This window comes from Callorhinus ursinus, unplaced genomic scaffold, assembly GCF_003265705.2.
Source record: "Callorhinus ursinus isolate GAN/ISIS: 27379988/994484 unplaced genomic scaffold, GSC_fseal_2.0 scaffold5, whole genome shotgun sequence".
Lineage (NCBI taxonomy): Eukaryota > Metazoa > Chordata > Mammalia > Carnivora > Otariidae > Callorhinus > Callorhinus ursinus.
In genome coordinates, this window is record NW_027397067.1 from 17,644,343 (window position 1) to 17,665,260 (window position 20,918).

Consider the following 20,918-nt stretch of genomic DNA (forward strand, 5'->3'; position numbering starts at 1 on the left):
GCCTAGGCCCAGATCTCAAACTGAATTTTCTCATTTATTTTTTCTAAAAGTTCTGTAATTCTGCATTTTATATTTAAGTCCAAGATCTATTTTGAGTTAAATTTTGTAGGGGCACCTGGGTGGCTCAGTTGGTTAAGCGACTGCCTTTAGCTCAGGTCATGATCCCAGAGTCCAGGGATCGGGCCCCATATCAAGCCCCACCTCGAGCCCCACATCGGGCTCCCTGCTTGGCGGGGAGTCTGCTACTCCCTCTGACCCTCCCCCTTCTCATGTGCTCTCTCTCTCTCTCTCTCTCATTCTCACTGTCTCAAATAAATAAATAAAATCTTTTAAAAAAATTTTTAAAATTTTGTATAAGACATGAGGTTTAGGCAAGATTCCTTTTCTTCGGCATGTCCAACTTCTCCAGGACCATTTGTTAAAAAAGTTATCCTTCCTGTATTTAATCCCTTCTGTACTTTGGTCAAAATTAGTTGGGCAAATCTGTGTAGGTCTATTTCTGAGTTCTCTATTTCATTTCATTGATCTATGTGTCTAACTCTCTATGAATACCAAACAATCTTGATTAGTGTTGCTTTATAATTAGTTTTGAAATTGGATAGATTCCTCCCACTTTATTCCTCTGTTTAAAAATTGTTTAATAATTCCAGTTCCTTTGCCTTTCCATATAGATTTTAAAATAATCTTGTCTACATCTATAAAAATCTTGCTCAGATTTTGATAGGAATTGCATTAAACATGCACATTCTATTTGGAGAGAATTGACATCCTTGCTATGCTGAGTCTTCCAAACCATGAATATATGTCTATTTATTTAGATCTTTGATTATTTTAGCAGTATTTTGTAGTTTGTATAATACAAGTTTTATTTATGTTTTGTTAGATTTATACCCATATCTCTTTTATTTGTGTCATATAAATGTCAATGGTACTGCACTTTTAATCTCAGTGTCCACATGTTCATTACTCGTATATAGGAAATTCATTTTTGTGCTGGATTCACTTAATTATTATAGGGGTTGAGTTTTGTCTTCTGGAGGGGTACTTTTTGGTAGATTTTTCAGGATTTTCTACACAGACAATTATGTCATCTACATCTAGAGATATATTTCTTCATTTCTAATATGTATGCCTTTTATTTCCTTTTCTTGCTTTTTGCACTGGCAAGAATTTACAGCACTATGCTAAAGAAGAGTGGTGAGAGCTGATACTTTTGCCTTCTTCCCACTTTTAGGGGGAAAACATACAGTCTTTCACTATTAAGTTTGATGTTGGTTTCAGGATTTTGTAGATTCATTTTATCAAGCTGAGGAAATTCCCCACTAGTCCTGTTTTTCTGAGAACGCTCTTTAAATAAGAAATGTTGATTTTTTAAAAATTTGCATCTATTGATATGATCATGTGATTTTTCTTCATTAGCTTGTTTATATGGTGGATTACACTGTACAATTTTCAAATGTTAAACTAGCCTTGCATAACTGGAATAAACCCACTGGCCATGGTGTATAATTTTTTTTATAGAATACCAAATTCTACTTACCAACATTTTATTAAGACCTTTGTGTCTATATTCATTGTGGAACTAGATCTATAGTTTTCTTTTCATTTTTTGTACTATCTTTGGCTTTAGTATCGAGGTATACTGGCTTCACAAAATAAATTGGAAGGGTTCCCTTCTCTTCTATTTTGAAGAGATTTGTAGAACTGGCATTAATACTTCTTTAAACATTTGTTAGTATTCTCTGGTGGAAACTTCTGGCTCTGGAGATTTATTTTAGGAGGTTATAACTTATGAATTCAAATTCTTGAATAATTATAAGGATCTTCAAATTGTCTATTTCATATTGGGTGAGTTGTGGTAGCCTGTGTTTTTCAAGGAATTGGTCTATTCCATCTAAACTGTCAAGTGTATGTATGTGGATTTGCTATTAATATTCCCATATTATCCTTTTAATATTTACAGGACCTTTAATAATATTCCTTGTTTCATTCCTGCTCTTGGTAATTTGCATCTTCTCTGTTTTTTTTCTTTGTTAATCTTGCTGGACGTTTGTCAATTTTATTGATCTTCTCAATGAATCAACTTTTTGTTCCATTAGTTTTCTCTACTTTTGTTTTTAATTTCATTGATGTGTTTTTATCTTTATTATTCCCTCTCTATGCTTTCTTTGAACGTATTTTGCTCTTCTTTTTCTAAATTCTTGAGGTGAGAACTTGTTGATTTGAGACTTTTCCTCTTTTCTAATGAAAGCACTAAGTGCTATAAATTTCCCTTAAGTACTGCTTTAGCTATGACCCCACAAATTTTAATATGTTCTATATTCATTTTCATCAGTTCAATTACTTTTTACTTCATTATAATCTTTGACCCATGGATTACTTAGAATTGTACTGCTTAATTTCCACATGCTTAGAAATTTTCCTGTTATTCCTCTGCTAGTGATTTCCAAATAATCCCATCGTGGCCAGAGAGCACATAATGATGACTTCTATTCTCTTAAATTTGTTGAGGTTTGTTTTATGGCCTAAAATATGTTCTATTTAGGTATATGTTCCATAAACACTTAGAAAGAATGTATACACTGCTGTGGCTGGCCAAAGCTTTCTATAAATGTCAATTAAATTTTGTTGGCTGATGATGTTGTTGAATTCTATATTCTAGCTAATTTTCTGTTTAGTTGTTCCATCAATGTTGCTAGAGGAATACTGAAATCTCCAACCATAATTGTGGATTTTTCAATTTCTCCTTATAGTTCTATCAGTTTTTGCTTCACATATTTTGCAGCTCTACTGTCAAGTACATACCCCCTTTAGGATTACTATCTCTTTTTAGTAGACTGATCCTCTGTAATTATATAACGTCCCTTTCTTATTCTAATTTTCTTTGCTTTGCAATCTACTTTATATGATATTATAAAGCCACTCCTGATTTATTTTGGTTAATGTCTGCATTTTTCATCTTTTTCCATCTTTTTACTTTCAATCTTTCTATATTGTTATATTTGAAGTGAGTTTCTTATAGACATCATATAGTTGGGCCATATTTTTTAATATACTGTCAATCTCTGTCTTATAGTTGGTATATTTAAACCTTTGACATTTAATGTAATTATTGATATGTTATGGCTTAAGGATGCCATTGTATCTTTTGTTTCTCTTTGTTCTTCCAGTTTTCCATTTGTTTTCTTTGGCTTGTCTTAAACATTTTTTACTGTTACTTAAACATTTTTTAAAAATCCATTAGACTTATCTATGTTACTTTTTAAGGTACCTCTTTGTAGAGTATTTTAGTGGTTGCTCAAGGTACTACATTATATATAGATAACTTACACCTCTACTGATACCATGGGGGCAGGGAGGTGGTCTCATTACCACTGAGGAGTGATGAAAGTCCTAACTCTCTACTAGGTCTCCTCCAACAGCACTCTAGCAGAGGGGTTTCCTTATTACAATATGGAGAAGGTGGGAGTCTTTTCCAATGTGGGTTAAGGTAGGGCCATGGTTTTCCTGTGGTATTTGACTAGAGTAGAGCAATTATTATCTTAAAGTTTTCTGTCTTGAGATTGGGCTGGAGTGGGGGAGGTGTAAAAAAAAAAGTCTTCTGTCTTAAAAAATAAAAATAAAAATAAATAAACAAATAATAGTTTTCTGTCTTCCTAAGCTGCCTCTTTTTTAGTCCTTTGGCTACAGAGAGCAGGCTCGTGTTGGCACTTTCTTTGCACTTGGTGCTTTCAGATTACTGGCTTATCAAGCCCCAAGTCTCAGATTTATGAGACAAAAAGAAAACACAGGGAATTTACCATTATGTTGTTCCTTGAGTCTTAAGGTTCCTCGGTCTTCTGCCTTCTTCTTTCCACCTTTCATAATCTTCTTATGTGTGTTTTATATATACTGTCCAGGGTTTGGGTTATACTTATCCAAAGAAATAGGAAAAAGTATTCTATTCCATCTTCCCAGTAGTGTAAGTGCTTCTTCCTTAGCTATTTAATAAAGAAAAAACAAATGAAGAAAGCACCAGCTAGCCATTACATTGTCATATAAACATATTCATTATCAGATAAATATATTTATTGTAAGATAAATGTTATCATAAAATTTAAATTGAACTGGTATTTATTCTGATTATTATTACCAGAAAGCTGGGTTTTTCTTTAAGGCAAAGAGAACTTTTCTTGTACTGTGAAATGTGAACTGATTCATTTTATAATTCAAAAGATTGTTCAATTATCAACTTGATATTATGAATGTTCTTTTTCTTAAGATTTATTTATTTTAGAGAGAGAGTGAGAGTGGGTGGGGGGGGAGCAGAGGGAGAGAAAGAGAATCTTCAAGCTGATTCCCTGCTGAGCGTGGGGCCTGACACAGGGCCCAATCCCACAACCTTGAGATCATAACCTGAGCCAAAATCAAGAGTCAGACACTAAACTGACTGAGCCACCCAGGTGCCCAGTTACTATAAATGTTCTCATATAAAATTACATTTGTATCAGCTTGTTAATAAATGCTGTGATTTGTGGCAGGTTATAGATAGAGCAGTTTTCAGATTAAATTCTGCCACAAATACTAGCATCTATTACCAGATAGTAAGAAAGTAATCTGTTTTCTTAGCTAGATGATGTCCCAGTCTCTGTCTTCTTAAATGCTCTAACCATACCTTGTATAACTTTTTTTCAAGAAAAACATGAATTCTAGAGGCAAAATTCAGTTAATCTCTCAATCAGCCTCAAGTGACCAGAATCTTCTAAATTGTAGGAACACAAGACTTTATTGTATTTAAGTCTCGGGCACCAACTCCATATGTGAGGGAAGGCAGGCTTCCTAGTTTCTTATACCCTTTCATGCAAGAGTGGGAGAGTGTCTCTAAAATATATCAATCAATCTTTTCATGAAAATACCCACTAGCATCCCCCTACACATCACAGAGAATTCAACCGCTGAGAAGTAAAGGACAAGGGGAAGGAAGAAGTAGTGTACAAAGCATTTTACAGTTTTTCCAGAAGTGGAACAGCTAGTAACCACTCTGTGTTACAGTCACCTCTTGTAAGCTTCTGAAAGTCTCTACAACCTTCTGAAAGTCATATTAGGGTGGGAAAAATACAGCATTCTTTACAAAGTCTATTTTCAGACTTTTTTTAAAAACTTGGATTCTAGTAGAAAATAGGGAGGGGTTGCTAAAGTCCACCCATCTGCCTACCATTACCCAGTCCCCTCCCCAAGAGGGTAGTTCTCAAATTGTGGACCCCACACCAGACTCACTGAGTCAGACTCTCTAGAATTAAGGTCCAGAACCAGCATATTTAACAACATTGTGGTAAGTTGGGAGATCTCTGCCTTTGTGCTTTGAGGAACATGGTTTGCAAATCACTATGCTACAGTTAGTTCAATAGTTAGCATAACACAAAGAAAATCAGATCTCTATGGGGAATATTAAGTGGAAACAGAACGACCAAAATCTCCAGTCACAGTGAACAATTAAAGGGCGGCCACCACAGGTGGTCCTAGGGTCCAGAGCAGGAGTCTCCATGCACTCCAAAGACCAAACCCAGGCCAGGGTGACTTCCTATTGTTTTTGCTTCATTGAGTTATGAGGTGAATGGTAATATAGTATAGGTAAAGGTAGGGGGGTTTTCTTTCAAATTCCCTTTTTCTGAAATAACCTTTTTTAAAATAGTAACTTATTGAAACATTTTATGTCTTACTGAAACATCTTACTATGGAAACATGACATTTAGAGAGAAATCTATTAGTCAACGAATGTCAATTAATGAACAGTGTTCTTTCTGGAGTCGACACGAATAATTTAATTGATGAGCACCATCAGCTAACATCAATCACTGAGGGGACATAGGTAGCATTCCAAACAGAGAACAGAAAGAAGGGGTTTGGAGGAAGTGTGCTACATAAAGTCAAATATATGTAGAATAAACAAATACCTACACTGTCAAAAAATAAAACAAAACAGCGTACCTGACAAGCCCTCATAAGCCAAATCACTGGAAGCAGGCAATGTTAATGTTAACACTGCTTTTACATGAACTGTTTATGTTTTTAATATCTGATTTCAAATTTTTCATATTGCCTCTCCTGTATGTAAGGATTTCACAATTTTGCATATTAAAGCATAGCAATAATTGACTATACTAAAAGTATCCTAAAAACAAGCCAGAATGTCCAAGAAAGGAATAAATAAATTTTAAAATATTTATTTCCAAAGAACATATAGTGGCATAGGAGAAAATTCTTTATACAATGATAATTATTTTAAAAAGCAGAGATACAGATCTATATTTCAGTATAATAATGAGTTTGACCCCAATTTTGTAAACATATGCATACATATGTTTATTTGAGGTAGGTGGAAAAGAAGATTGGAGTGAAATAAATATACTGGCACATTTATTTCAACTCTGGGTAGTACATTATTTTATTTTTGTTCCAAAATTGCCTACAATAAATGTGTATTCATTTTATAATGAGAAAAAATGTTGTATTTTTCTGTGACCAAGCTTCCATTCTTTTGAAATGATTCTAGGATCTTTTCTACTTATTCATGTCCTCTTCAGCAATAAAATCACCCCCAACATATTTGAAAATATCCTTCAAGCAAAAAGACACTGAGCCCAAATTTGAACACAAATCACTAAAGCTTTAAAATTCTACTATCCTATAAAGAACATGTGGTTCATACATACAGTGGAATATTACTCAGTCATCAGAAAGGATGAATACCTACCATTTGCATCGACATGGATGGAACTGGAGACTCTGGACTCTGGGAAACAAACTCAGAGTTACAGAAGGGAGGAGGTTTGGGGGGATGTGTAACAGAGTGATGGGTATTACGGAGGGCACATGTTGTGATGAGCACTGGGTGTTAAACGCAACTAATGAATTGTTGAATACTACATCAAAAACTGATGATGTACTATATGTTGGCTAATTGAACATAATAATTTTAAAAAATTCTACTATCCTAGATCTCTCCATATGCCATGTACTGGCACATTTATTTCATACATAAAGAAGCTATAGGATAATAAGGAATTTTACCAGAACCTGGTGTGTCTGCCATGTTGTCATTCATATTGTGTTGTACTTTAGGCTTTAGAAAGGATATGTCAATTACTAACAACTGAGACTTCACCTGTTATAGAGGCATAGCTTGAGGATATAAATCATACATACATCCTGTTCCTAATTAAGGAGGAAGACTGACATATGTCATTGGAGACAACATAATAGACAGCTCTTCTGTGACACCAGCTTTTACATTAGTCAAAATGTTGCTTAGGAAATACTTGTCAGGATAAGACAAGGTTATATATACTGTTACCCATGGGACTGAGGACAGTCACCAAACATATGTGTACAAGACAAAAAAAGTTGCTACATAAAATCTTCACTCTTGAGTTACTCCAGTGGTGTATATAGCAAAGAGAGGGTTTGAGATCCAGGAGGGAAAATGGAAAAGGAATTCAAACTCCAGAGTTGCTCTATAGGTGAGATTAGTGGGTAGGAGTCTCACTGGCACAAAGAAGAGGCACCTTGTAAAGCTATAGTCTAACAGTCATGGGTTCAAGTCCCAGTGATCCCACTTATTACCTTTGTAACTACTGATGATTCACACAGTGTCTCTCATTTTCCTCATTGTGAAAGGAATATTAAAATAATCAAATGGATAAGATGATTACAAAAATTACATGAAGAAATATATGCAAATTATTTGGATCATAAGTGTTTGGGTTCCCTAGTAAATGCCCATTCATCTCTGGTCCATCTGTGAGGAAGAAATTGAGGCATTTCGTTGGTGTCAGGGATTGGGTTCCATGGGATGAGGCAAGTCAGGGGCTGCAACCCGAGGGAGCACAGGGCCCTGACAGCACAAAGAGCAGAAGTCAAGCCTAAATCCTTTAACACTATTTCTTCCCAACTGAGTCACAACCCATTAGTGGAATGCACATCAATTTACTGTGCTGTGATTAGCACTTTTTAAGTGAAATGGAATGGACTCTATTATAGTTCAGCAAATGTGATAAGGGTAAGTTTCATGAGACTCTTGTTTCTGTTTCATATATATGTATATGTTAATGTATGTATGCTGGATTGTGATGTGAAATGTATTTATTACTGTGGATCAAGGTAAAAAATTTTTGAAAACTACTTCTTTAGAAAAAGCCAGGTTTCAAAGTCTCAGCCCAAAGGTTCACATCACAATGACTCAGAGCTTGAAGGAATCAGGACAGGAACTGATATGTGACAGTGTGAAGGCAGAAACAAGATGATTGCTGGAACATGCTTGGGGTATCCACCCTCCCTACACCTATCATTAGTATGTAGTGAGCCAGGCTGGCTTATCACATGCATAGCAGACCCTCGATACTGGAGAGATCTGTTGAGATCTGGTCCCCAATATGCTGGGGGTTAGCAGCTACTTTCATATTCCCCAGGGAAACCACTGATTTCCCTATATTAAGCGTACCCTGGGTTTTGTTCACCTGCTCTGTGGAACTCCTCATCTGGGACTTGTTTTCTTACCTCCCTCTTGCCATACATACCTCTTGGGGCTGAGCCCTGTTCTCATTCTTCCCCACCTCACCCCACTCAGAGTTCTATGGACTCAATGGCACCTTGTTCTATTCCATGGCCAGTCCCCATACTTCTCCTCCCCCTCGCAACCCATATTGGGTCCAAAATGGAATTGATTTCCCACAGCTCAACTCATGATGAAACCTCTCTCCAACATGAAAACCTTTCAATACCATGTATTTAAGTTTGATTAGCTTATCTTCTGTGTCTTTAGCTAATCACCAGAGCAGACCAGAGAGATGGAGTATCACCTGCTTCCTGGGACACTAGTTCCCAAATACTGCCTCAATAACAAGCAGGAGTCTCTGTGTTCATAATACCTTCCAGCTTATATTTGCCTATAAGGATCTCATGCACAATTGTCAGGGTCCTGCTGAGGTCCTGATAGCCAATGTATACCACGGTCCTGTGGGAAATTATCTTGATGCCATTTTAGGCTACCAAAATGCCAAAAGTACTACCAGGAAGTCATGGAATGGTTTGCTAAAAATCCACTTATAACACACAAGGAGAAAGAAGGGGAAAGAGGGGGAAAGAGACCATAAAGTTAATACATTTAGATAGGGTTGCAGACAGACTGGAAGGACCTCACTGCTTGAATTCTGGGTTAGCAGCATTCATTTGTCTTCTCTCAATCTCTCTCTCTCTCACTCAATCTCTCTCTCCATGTCAATCTTTCTCTCTCTCTCTCTCTCTCTCTCTCTCTCTCTCTCTCTCTCTCACACACACACACACACACACACACACACACACACACACACACACACACCCCTTTCTTACAACGACCAAAACTGAGATTTTAGCAACGGTGCTCATGGATGTAAGGTGCCCTGGGCCCACACATTAGCTTTGTTGGAGAGATGTAGGTATAAGTACCTCTGGCCATCACTATAACTCAACAGTTAGCTGATTAACAGCCCTGGGTTTATTTGTATTTCTTGGGCAGAGGACACGTGGGGCCAGAATGGCTGCTATAAATAGGGTCTTATGAATATTACATGTTCATTTGGTGACCTGAATACTTTCTGCCTTTTTTATATTTAGCATCTCATAGATCCCATATATATTTAGTGTATAATGAATATTTGGTTCCCAGGACCTCATGAATATTAGATATCTTTTGATTCTATTATTCCTTCCCACCTATGTTTGACCCATGCATGTTCTACTTACTGTTTGTCTATATATAACATAACTTAACTGTTTCACTTATTTTTTTACAAATTTATCATCTTCTATAATAGAATTAAATATTTCAAAAGCAAGTGCACATTACAACCACATTGCCCCTAACTGCCAGAATAGTAACCTTATGAAAGAAAGAAATTCATTTAAGTGAACATAACTTATCTTCACTGATATGGGAAATCTAGCATAGCTTCCAGAGCTGACTAGCTGGTTTTAACCACTATGAGCTATGTGGCTCCAGTCAAGTCACTTATTCTCCCCATCCTTCAGTTTCATCAACTGTAAAACTGGAATGATAATGGTATCTACTATATATGGCCATTGTGTAGATTAAATTAAATAATCTAAGGACTCAGAATAGTGCCCAGCACATAGTATATGCTATATAAGTGATAATTTTGTAATAAAATTTTCCACAGACCCCTTCACACAGGAGCCCTAAAACATCTCTTTTTCACCTAAGCTATCAACTTAATGCCATCTCTAGGTCTGGAATCTACCTTTGTTCCCTTTGGGAAAATTACAGTGGTGCTTGTCTTATCTCAGATTATGTGACAAAGCAAAGTAAATGTAAATATGACTAACACAATGAGATCAGTCCAATGAGAGGACAATGCAGAGAGTATTACAATCTCCAGTTCACTCTTCAATCATCTCTCATGTGAATTACACCATTTCCAATCATTTTACCCTCTTTTTTAACTCTCAAGTCTTATTCTCTGTAGAACTGATTTGCCTGTATTATCTGGCTGTGGTTTTTTCTCCTTCTCTGGCCCTATTCAGTTTAAAGTACTCTATATCTGCTAGCCAGCTTGTGAACAAATGCATCCTGCCCCTCCATCCATTTTCTACACTTGGCCAAGAATGCATCATCCTGATGTCTTATACCAGGATTCACACATCCAAGCCCCATTTGTCAACACCATTTGCCATTTCCTTCCAAGATCTTCCTCAATCACCCAAGTCCCATCTGAAGGTAGAAATGATGAAAAATGATAATAGTCACCCTTTCCCCAATAGCTGCTATGTACCAGGAAGTCTGTTCATGGCTTCCCACTCTTGATCTCTAATCCTGGTACCATAGGCATTATTGTTAGCACCCACAAGATTTCCTGTGAAGTATCTCTCATAAACCCAGAGACAGGAAAAATAAAAATGTATTCAGAGTTAAAATGTAAAATCAATACAATACAGTAGATCAGAAATATGTTATCACCTTAAATACCCAGAAAGTGAAGAGTCTTGCATTAATTGACCAAAAACAGATAGAATGTATAAAGTTATCTAAAAAAAGAATGTGCCATAATAATTGTAGAAAAAAAGAAGTCAGCCACTAGCTAGTTGACTGAAGAATCATTCCCAACTCCTACTCTCTTGTCACTTTCCACTATATGGATGAAAAAGCCAAGCACTTGCTTTTCCAGCCTTCTTTGCAGCTGGAGGGATGGGAGACAAGGCACATAAGGGGATCCAGCAATGGGGTCATATAACACAATTCTGACGAGTGAGAAATAACTGGAAGTCTGCTAGGTATGTCTAGAAGAGGTTTTGCTTTCATAACAAAAGGGACAATCCTCCCCCTATCTCCTCCTACCTTGGATGAGAAATGTAATGGCTACAATCAGAAAGGACATGGCATTTAGACTCTAACAGAGCTGAGTTCAAATCTCAGTTTTCCCACTTACTGGAGGTGCAGTATTGGGCAAATTCTTTAACATGCTTCAACTGTAAATGGGTTTAATAATACCTGTAGATGTTCCAGTGAGAAGAGAATGATGCACCAGAATGGTCAGATGCTTGAATCCTCAGCTGTTACGTTCTCTCCAACCAGCAGCTTCATGGAATTGCCAGATTTTAATCAGAATGCACTCGCTACCATTGCTACTCTCTGGGTGCATCCACACCCCTTGCTCTGCCCATATCTCTGAAAAAAGTCCATGTATTAAACTCTCTCAAATTGACCATTTCAGGGTGCTATATACTTTCTGCTAGAGCCCCAACTGATGCAACCATTGATGAAATATGCATGTCTGAGATGACTTCACTCAGACTGAGAGTAACAAGTCCAACCAGGCCTCAGAGGCGTCTTTCAATCCAAAGACTCCTAAACCAAGCCTTCCTTCCTTTCATGTCTGTTATTCACTCCCAAGTTACCAGGAAAGGACTCTGGTCTCCCACCTGTCTCAGGAACTCACACACACACACACACCATCCCACCCCAACCAAAGAAAAGGAAATAGCATCCAAGCAGGGTGAATAGCTAGATTAAACTTTAAGAAGAATAAAGAGGGGTGCCTGGGTGGCTCAGTCGTTAAGTGTCTGCCTTCAGCTCAGGTCATGATCCCAGGGTCCTGGGATGGAGCCCTGCATCAGGCTCCCTGCTCGGCAGGAAGCCTGTTTCTGCCTCTGCCCACTCGCCCTGCTTGTGTTCCCCCTCTGGCTGTCTTTCTCTCTGTCAAATAAATAAAATCTTTAAAAAAGAAGAAGAAGAAGAAAGAAAAAGCAAGAAGGACTAAAATACTTTAAACTCCATCTAGTTTCATGTTATATCCCTAAAGCCTACTATAGTGCAGTCAGTGAGCTCAATAAATGAATGATAAAAAAGACTGACCATGTCCACGTTCCCACTCCAGCCCAAGAAAGAAGGAAAAGCAGAGATGAAGGGGAAAAGTTTCCCTCACAACTAGGCTGGAGAGAGGAGGAGAAGGCCAACAATTATTCAGTAATCTCAACAGTCTGGGATTACTTGTATGTTTCATGTTATGTGCTTACCCTCCATTAATTTTGATCAGGTTATCAAAATCCTGAATTTCCTTATTTCCATCTGGTATCATATCTCTTATTTTAGTCTAGATTCCTCCAGAATTCAGACACACTTAAGTGTTGAGAAGCAACTTTCCTCAAGCTTTGTGGCCAACTTCCATTCATTGTTTAGCATGAAAATTAATACAACAGAATCCCAGTTCCTGCCAGAATTGAGTCATTTCCATAATCTTAGTGGCCTTGGGCTTTTCCTTTGGGCTTCCCCGCTAAGCGGCCTGTTGGGCTGCCTGGCTCTAGGTTTCCTGGTCTTTTAGCACCTCAGTGCCATTTATACTATTCTATCCCTACTCCTGCTCTCTTAAGATCTGCCTTTACTGCTGCTAGGAAAGCCACTTACTATTGCCAGCAACTTACAGTAATCAGCAGCAATTAGCAGCAGCTGCCTGACTTAACACATATAAGAAGCAACTCAGCAAACTCAGAGGGAGAAACCTCTGAGAATCTGGACAATGGCTAACCTCTTCCCATCCTCCACCTGCAGAGGAAGCCTTATGCCTATCTCCCCAGAACTCTAAAGAGACTGCTAATCTACACTAGATCTTGTAAACTCACAAGGAGCAATTTCTTCTTTGGGTCGGCAACATGTCTTTCTGGAATTCCCTCCAGGAAACGCAGTTTGGCATGCTCGGGTGTGGCGAGATGGCAAGTGACTAGCTTCATGTTATCCTCAGTGATGAAGGTTCAGAAGTCATTCACCTTAAGCTTCTGCCATCAGCAAAATGGCACCAAAGGACTTCACAGGGGTGATGTTCAGAGGTGGCTCACGGAAAATGAATCTTAACTCCCTCATTATTCCATTCAAGACATAAATTGGCTGTGCCCACCATCCAATACCCAGAAGTCAAAGTCTGCTGAAAAACAAGACATGGGCATCAGTGTGGAACTGCTGGTCATCTTCTGGAGAAAACCAACAAGCAATCGATCAACATATCATTAAAAACAAACAATTATTAAGCCTCTCCTATGTTCCAGGCACACTGTAGGCACTGGTATTCAGAAATAAGGAGTTCACAGGCTGGAAAGAGAGTGAAAGATCTAAGAAGACAGTTATTATACAATATGATAAATACTGTGATAGCAGGAAGTACTGTGTGCTAGGAAAGCTTATAAGAGGACATGAGGAAAGACTTCCTGAGAAGATGATGCTCAAACCAAGCCTTAAAGAACAAACAGGAGTTAGCAGGACAGAGACAGCCGAGGGCACATCAAGGTGCAGTTGGTTTGAGACAATGAGAGAACCTGAGACAGTTGTGGTGCTGCACTTTTAGTTCAGCTGGTAGGTGAGGGGACAAGAAAGGCATGAAGTGGCAAGAGATGAGACTGAAGAAGGAGAGTCAAAGGAGGAAAAAGTCTAGAGGTTCTTGGTGAATTCCAAGGTTCTTCCAACCACTATCTCTATTTTCTTAAAAAGGAGCCATGAAATAATGGAATTTTAGGAATAGAAGAGAATTTGGATATCAACTATGGCCAACTGTTTTATAGGTAAACTCAGGCCCACGGAGGTCAAATCAAGATAAGAGGCAGCACACTGAAATGATGGGATGATAGTAGTTCACATATGTAAAACATCTTACAGCCCATCAAGCCCTTTCACTTACCACATATCAATAATGGAAGGAAATGTGAACAAGTCAAAAGACCTGAGTTGTTAGCATGCCTCAATCACTGCCTGGGATGAGTGATCCTCAGTAAGTCCTTTCATGGCTCTGGATCTCATTTTCACATCTACAGGATGAAGAGGCTGGATCACTAAGGCTTTTTCCAGTTCTAACACTCCACATTCGTAGAAGCTGGTATTACTGAGTCTTTACTGCCATGTTAGAAAAAAATAACTTCTCCTCCAAAGGCCTGGAGTTATAATTTTCTGAAGGTTTTCAAGGTGGATCTAACCCATATTTCTAATCATAATCCTTTTCCTGCTTAAACAAAATGGTCACAAATAATCTAACATCACCCTTATTAAAACTGTCCCCAACTAAACAAAAAAACAAGGTGCCTCCATAAACTCTGGAAATCTCTCTGATCTCGATAGTCAGTATTGCACTCCAAACTGAAATTGTTTCATGATATGCAGATGCCCAAAAATTATAGCTTTCTTTCTTTTTTAAATTTAGGCACTAAAAACCTACAGGGACATTCCATAATAAAGAAATGAATATATTGCACCTTCTGCCTTTCTCTTCATTTATTATTAAAGATATTTTCAGGAGAGCAGGCTCACATTGCTTAGGAATCCATCCGGGCCTGCTGATAATTCTCATTATGAGGTGAGGAGCACAATCCGAGAGGTCCTTCATCTTATGGAGAGTGGAACAATGTGGCTGTCAACACAAAGATTGAAGATGCAGGCAGGCACTACTCAGCAGGAGCAAAAGGATGCCTCGGTAGCAGTGATCATGTTTCATGCAAACAACCTAAAATCAAGAGAAAAGAAAAAACTGAAAATGTAATTTGCTAAGTTTTTCAACAATGGCATTTATTTTTTAAATAAGGGTTCTGTGCTTCAAAGCATCGTGCTCTAGTGTGGGATCTGAACATGGAAAAGCTCAGCCTGTCTTTGAGGAGTTTACGAGTAACAGGAGAGATGAAAAATGAGAGTAGAAGGCAGCAAGGAATGGGTATCACAAAATCACAAGGTGAGTTCAGAAAGGAGAGAAATCTCATGCTGGGCGAGTGAGGCTGCAACCAATTGGGGCAGGGCAGAGCTGTGGCAGAAGGTGAGTGAAGCATCTGCTCTCCAGGGTGTCTGGACCACCTCCCTCACTGGACATTCTTCCTTCACTTAACCATTTCCCTCCTTGCATCATCTGGATATCCTTTCTTCCTCTCCTTCTTTCACTTGTTTATTGTGTATCACCTCCAATAAATGCAAGCTCCATGAAAGCAGAACTTTGCCTTGTTCTCTTCAATGCCTAAAACAATGACTAGCATAGAACAGGTACTGAATAAATGGTAGGAAGCAAGGCAGGCATGCAGGAAATAGGGGGGAAAAGGGAAGGAGGGAGGGAAAATACAATCCACAGAAATGAATTCATGTCCCTACTCATCTTTCCCTTACATCCTATTTACATTTTAAAGTCTGATGTGGATTCCTTCCACTGAGAGAGCTGCCCCTGCTCTGTTTAGCCCACCTAATTCTTAACTTGACCCTAAATTCTCTTACAGTCCTGTGCCTGGCCATTCCCCACCAGGCATCCCACCAAACTACACAATCCTTTGTACATGCCATGTCTTTGTTCCTGCTGTTCCTGTGCCTAAAATAGCATCCTTCTTGTACCTTTCTCTGCCTGATAAACTCCCACTCATTCTTCAAAATACAATGTAGCAATTTAGCAATATCTTACAAAATGTTAAATATGCACTCCTTTTGATCCATCTACCCATTGCTATAAATGTATCCTTGGGGTTTTCTCACACAAGGCAAATGTTAGCTCTTCTAGGAAGCTCTTTCTGTACTCTGAGGCCAGGCCACTGGAAGAGCACACAGAGCACACAGAGCACCCCTTTCATATATCATTTATCCCACAATGTGTAACTATTTGTTTACAAGGTGTCCTCCTTATAGTAAACCTAACCAGCTCATGAAACTTACATTCTTATGGGTAGACAGACAAAAATGTAAGTAAAAAAGCAAATAAATACATAAATATATACTTTCAAATAAAAGCCGGGGAAAAAAGGATAATGCAATCTCCAAGTAAGGAATGAGAATCCCCCTTTTTAACTTATTATGTACCTACTGTGTATCATGGTTGACACATTTTTAAATCTAAATTCTCCTCTGTTTGTACTATGCACTTTGATATTCTATGGTATGTTGCAGGCATCTAGGTCCTGTCTGCCCAAGTATGCTGTAAGATTATAGTGGGCAGAATCCATATCCTATACATATTTGCCTGCCCCCATGTCATCTAGCACATGGTGCACAGCAGGATTTCAGTTACTACCTGGTTGGTCATAGAAATAACTAAAAGCACAGGTGCTACTGACAAGTTTGAAACATCATCTATGAATAAAGAGACCAAACCCATGGAGAAAGAGGAGTCCAAATATGGCCTCTGAATAGCTCATATTAAAAACAAATAAACAGCAAGATGGCGGAGGAGTAGGAGACCTAAATTTCGTCTGGTCCCAGGAATTCAGCTAGATACTTATCAAACCATTCTGAACACTTATGGACTCAAGAGGAGATTGAAGAAAAGAATAGCAGCAACTCTCTGAACAGAAAAGTGACCACTTTCTGGAAAGGACCCAACAAGCGGCAGATCCAGGGAGACTCCCCTTCCTCCCACAGAAGGAACAGCGCGGGAGCTCACCGCAAGGATCTGCTGGGTTGGAGATTCCACACGGGGTTGTGTGCCAGAGATAGAAACGCTCGATCACGGGCTGGGTGAGCACAGAGTGAGGCCAGAGACCCGGGAGATGGGAATGATTGACTGCTTTTCTCTGGGGGCTCAATGAGGAGGGGTGCCCCGAGTTCTCAGCTCCTCTGGGGCAGAGATTGGGAGGCCGCCATTTTCACTCTCGTCCTCCAAAGCTGTACAGAAAGCTTGCAGGGAACAAAAGCTCCTGAGAGCAAACCTGAGATTACTTAGCCCAGCCCTGACAAGGGCGGGGCAATTCCGCCTCCGGCAAAAGACATTTGAGAACCACTGCGACGGGCCCCTCCCCCGAAGATCAACAAGAACAGCCAGCCAAGACCAAGTTTACCGATCAATGAGAATGGCAGAAATCCAGCGCTAGGGGAATACTGCACATAGAATTCATGGCTTTTTTCCCATGATTCTTTAATCTTTCAAAGTTAATTTTTTTAATTTTTTTTTGAATTTTTCTTTTTCCCTTTTTCAACAAATATCTTATCAATATCTTTTTTAAATCTTTTTTATTTTTCATTTTTAGAGTCATATTCTATCCCTTCATAGTAGTTAACCTTATTTTTTGGTATATATATATATATATATATATATGTATATATATATATATATGTTGTTCTCTCTTTAAAAATTTTGGGATACAGTTTCTTCTAACAGACCAAAATATACCCTAAATCTCTAGTGTATGGCTTTGTTCTAGTCTCCTGCCTGATCACATTCTCTCCCTTTTTTTTTTAGTTCCTCTTCTTTCTTTTTCAACCAACTTCTTATCTTATCAATTCCTTTTATAAAATCTTTTATAACTTTCATCTTTACAGTCATATCCCATCCCTTCATCATTTTTACCCTTATTTTTGTACATATATAAGTTTTTCTTTCTTTAAAATTTTGGGAGGGACTTTCTTCTACAGACCAAAATATGCCCAAAATCTAGTGTGTGGCACTGATCTATGGACCAGCCTGATCATATTCGATCATACTCTTTTTTTTTTTCTTTTTTCTTTCTTTCCCTTTCTTTTCCCCTGGTTTCAGGTCTCTTCTGATTTGTTTAGTGTGTATTTCTCTGGGGTCATTGTTACACTTTTAGCATTTTGTTCTCTCATTCATTTATTCTTCTCTGGACAAAATGACAAGATGGAAAAAATCACCTCAAAAAAAAGAACAAGGGGGGCACCTGCGTGGCTCAGGCATTAAGTGTCTGCCTTCAGCTCAGGTCATGATCCCAGGGTCCTGATATTGAGCCCCGCATCAGGCACCCTGCTCCACGGGAAGCCTGCTTCTCCCTCTCCCACTGCCCCTGCTTCTGTTCTCTCTCTCACTGTCTCCCTCTGTCAAATAAATAAATAAAATCTTAAAAAAAAAAAAAAGAACAAGAGGCAGTACCGACTGCCATGGACCTAATCAATAGGGACATTAGTAAGATGTCGGAACCAGAGTTCAGAATGACGATTTTAAAGATACTAGCTGGGCTTGAAAAAAGCATGGAAGATATTAGAGAAACCCTCTCTGGAGAAATAAAAGAACTAAAACCAAACCAAGTCGAAATCAAAACGACTATTAATGAGGGGCAATCAAAAATGGAGGCTCTCACTGCGAGGATAAATGAGGCAGAAGAGAGAATTAGTGATATAGAAGACCAAATGATGGAAAATAAAGAAGCTGAGAAAAAGAGAGATAAACAACTACTGGATCATGAGGGCAGAATTCGAGAGATAAGTGATAGCATAAAGCGAAACAATACTAGAATAATAGGGATCCCAGAAGAAGAAGAAAGAGAGAGAGGGGCAGAAGGTATATTGGAGCAAATTATAGCAGAGAACTTACCTAATTTGGAGAAGGAAACAGGCATCAAAATCAGGGAGGCACAGAGAACCCCTCTCAATATCAATAAAAATAGGTCAACACACCGACATCTAATAGTAAAACTTACGAGTCTCAGAGACAAAGAGAAAATCCTGAAAGCAGCTCGGGACAAGAGATCTGTAAGCTACAATGGTAGAAACATTAGATTGGCAACAGACCTATCCGCAGACACTGGCAGGCCAGAAAGGACTGGCATGATATATTCAGAGCACTAAATGAGAAAAATATGCAGCCAAGAATACTATAACCAGCTAGGCTGTCATTGAAAATAGGAGAGATAAAAAGCTTCCAGGACAAACAAAAACTAAAGGAATTTGCAAACACGAAACCAGCCCTACAAGAAATATTGAAAGGGGTCCTTTAAGCAAAGAGAGAGCCTAAAGGTAACATAGACCAGAAAGGAACAGAGACAATACACAGTAACAGTCACCTTACAGGCAATACAATGGCACTAAATTCATATCTTTCAATAGTTACCCTGAATGTAAATGGGCTAAATGCCCCAATCAAAAGACACAGGCTATCAGATTGGATAAAAAAACAAGACCCACCGATATGCTGTCTGCAAGAGACTCATTTTAGACACAAAGACACCTCCAGATTGAAAGTGAGGGGGTAGAAAACCATTTACCATGCTAATGGACACCAAAAGAAACCTGGGGTGGCATCCTTATATCAGACAAATTAGATTTTAAACCAAAGACTATAGTAAGAGATGAGGAAGGACACTATATCCTACTTAAAGAGTCTACCCAACAAGATCTAACAATTGTAAATCTCTATGCCCCTGACATGGGAGCAGCCAATTATATAAGCCACTTAATAACAAAAGCAAAGAAACACATCGACAACAATACAATAATAGTGGGGGACTTTAACACCCCCTCACTGAAATGGACAGATCATCTAAGCAAAAGATCAACAAGGAAGTAAAGACTTTAAATGACACACTGGAATAGATGGACTTCACAGATATATTCACAACATTCCATCCCAAAGCAACAGAATACACATTCTTCTGTAGTGCCCATGGAACATTCTCCAGAATAGATCACATCCTAGGTCACAAATCAGGTATCAACTGGTACCAAAAGATCTGGATCATTCCCTGAATATTTTCAGACCACAATGCTTTGAAACTAGAACTCAATCACAAGAGGAAAGTCGGAAAGAATTCATATACATGGACCTAAAGAGCATCCTACTAAAGAATGAATGGGTCAACCAGGAAATTAAAGAATTTAAAAAATTCATGGAAACAAATGAAAATGAAAACACAACTGTTCAAAATCTTTGGGATGCAGCAAAGGCGGTCCTAAGAGGAAAGTATATAGCAATACAAGCCTTACTCAAGAAACAAGAAAGGTCTCAAATACACAACCTAACCCTACACCTAAAGGAGCTGGAGAAAGAACAGCAAATAAAGCCTAAACCCTGCAGGAGAAGAGAAATAATAAAGATCAGAGCAGAAATCAATGAAATAGAAACCAAAAGAACAGTAGAACAGATCAACGAAACTAGGAGCTGGTTCTTTGAAAGAATTAATAAGATTGATAAACCCCTGGCCAGACTTATCAAAAAGAAAAGAGAAAGGACCCAAAAAAATAAAATCATGAATGAAAGAGGAGAGCTCACAACCAACACCAAAGAAATATAAACAATTATAAGAACATATTATGAGCAACTCTATGGCAGCCAATTAGATAATCTGGACGAAATGGATGCATTCCTAGAGATGTATCAACTACCAAAACTGAACCAGGAAGAAATAGAAAATCTGAACAGACCTATAACCACTAAGGAAATTCAAGCAGTCATCAAAAATCTCCCAACAAACAAAAGCCCAGGGCCAGATGGCTTCCCAGGGGAATTCTACCAAACATTTAAGGAAGAATTAATACCTATTCTTCTGAGACTATTCAAAAATTGAAATGGAAGGAAAACTTCCAAACTCGTTTTATGAGGCCACCATTACCTTAATCCCAAAACCAGACAAAGACCCCATCAAAAAGGGGAATTACAGACCAATATCCTTGATGAACACAGAAGCAAAAATTCTCACCAAAATACTAGCCAATAGGATCC

The 20,918-nt window shown here is 38.4% G+C and overlaps 1 protein-coding gene across 1 annotated transcript in view; it reads right to left on the reverse strand.

Moving 5' to 3' along the window:
* The window catches only part of CRH (corticotropin releasing hormone), a 184,100-nt gene that overhangs the window by 88,868 nt on the left and 74,314 nt on the right, over positions 1 to 20,918 (reverse strand). The window contains exons 7-11 of the mRNA XM_073892838.1: positions 14,819 to 15,011; positions 14,196 to 14,322; positions 13,150 to 13,448; positions 11,522 to 11,698; positions 3,801 to 3,980 (exon numbers count right to left, since the gene is read on the reverse strand). The gene's annotated coding sequence lies outside the window, so the exon portion shown is untranslated. The remainder of the gene's footprint in view (positions 1 to 3,800; positions 3,981 to 11,521; positions 11,699 to 13,149; positions 13,449 to 14,195; positions 14,323 to 14,818; positions 15,012 to 20,918) is intronic.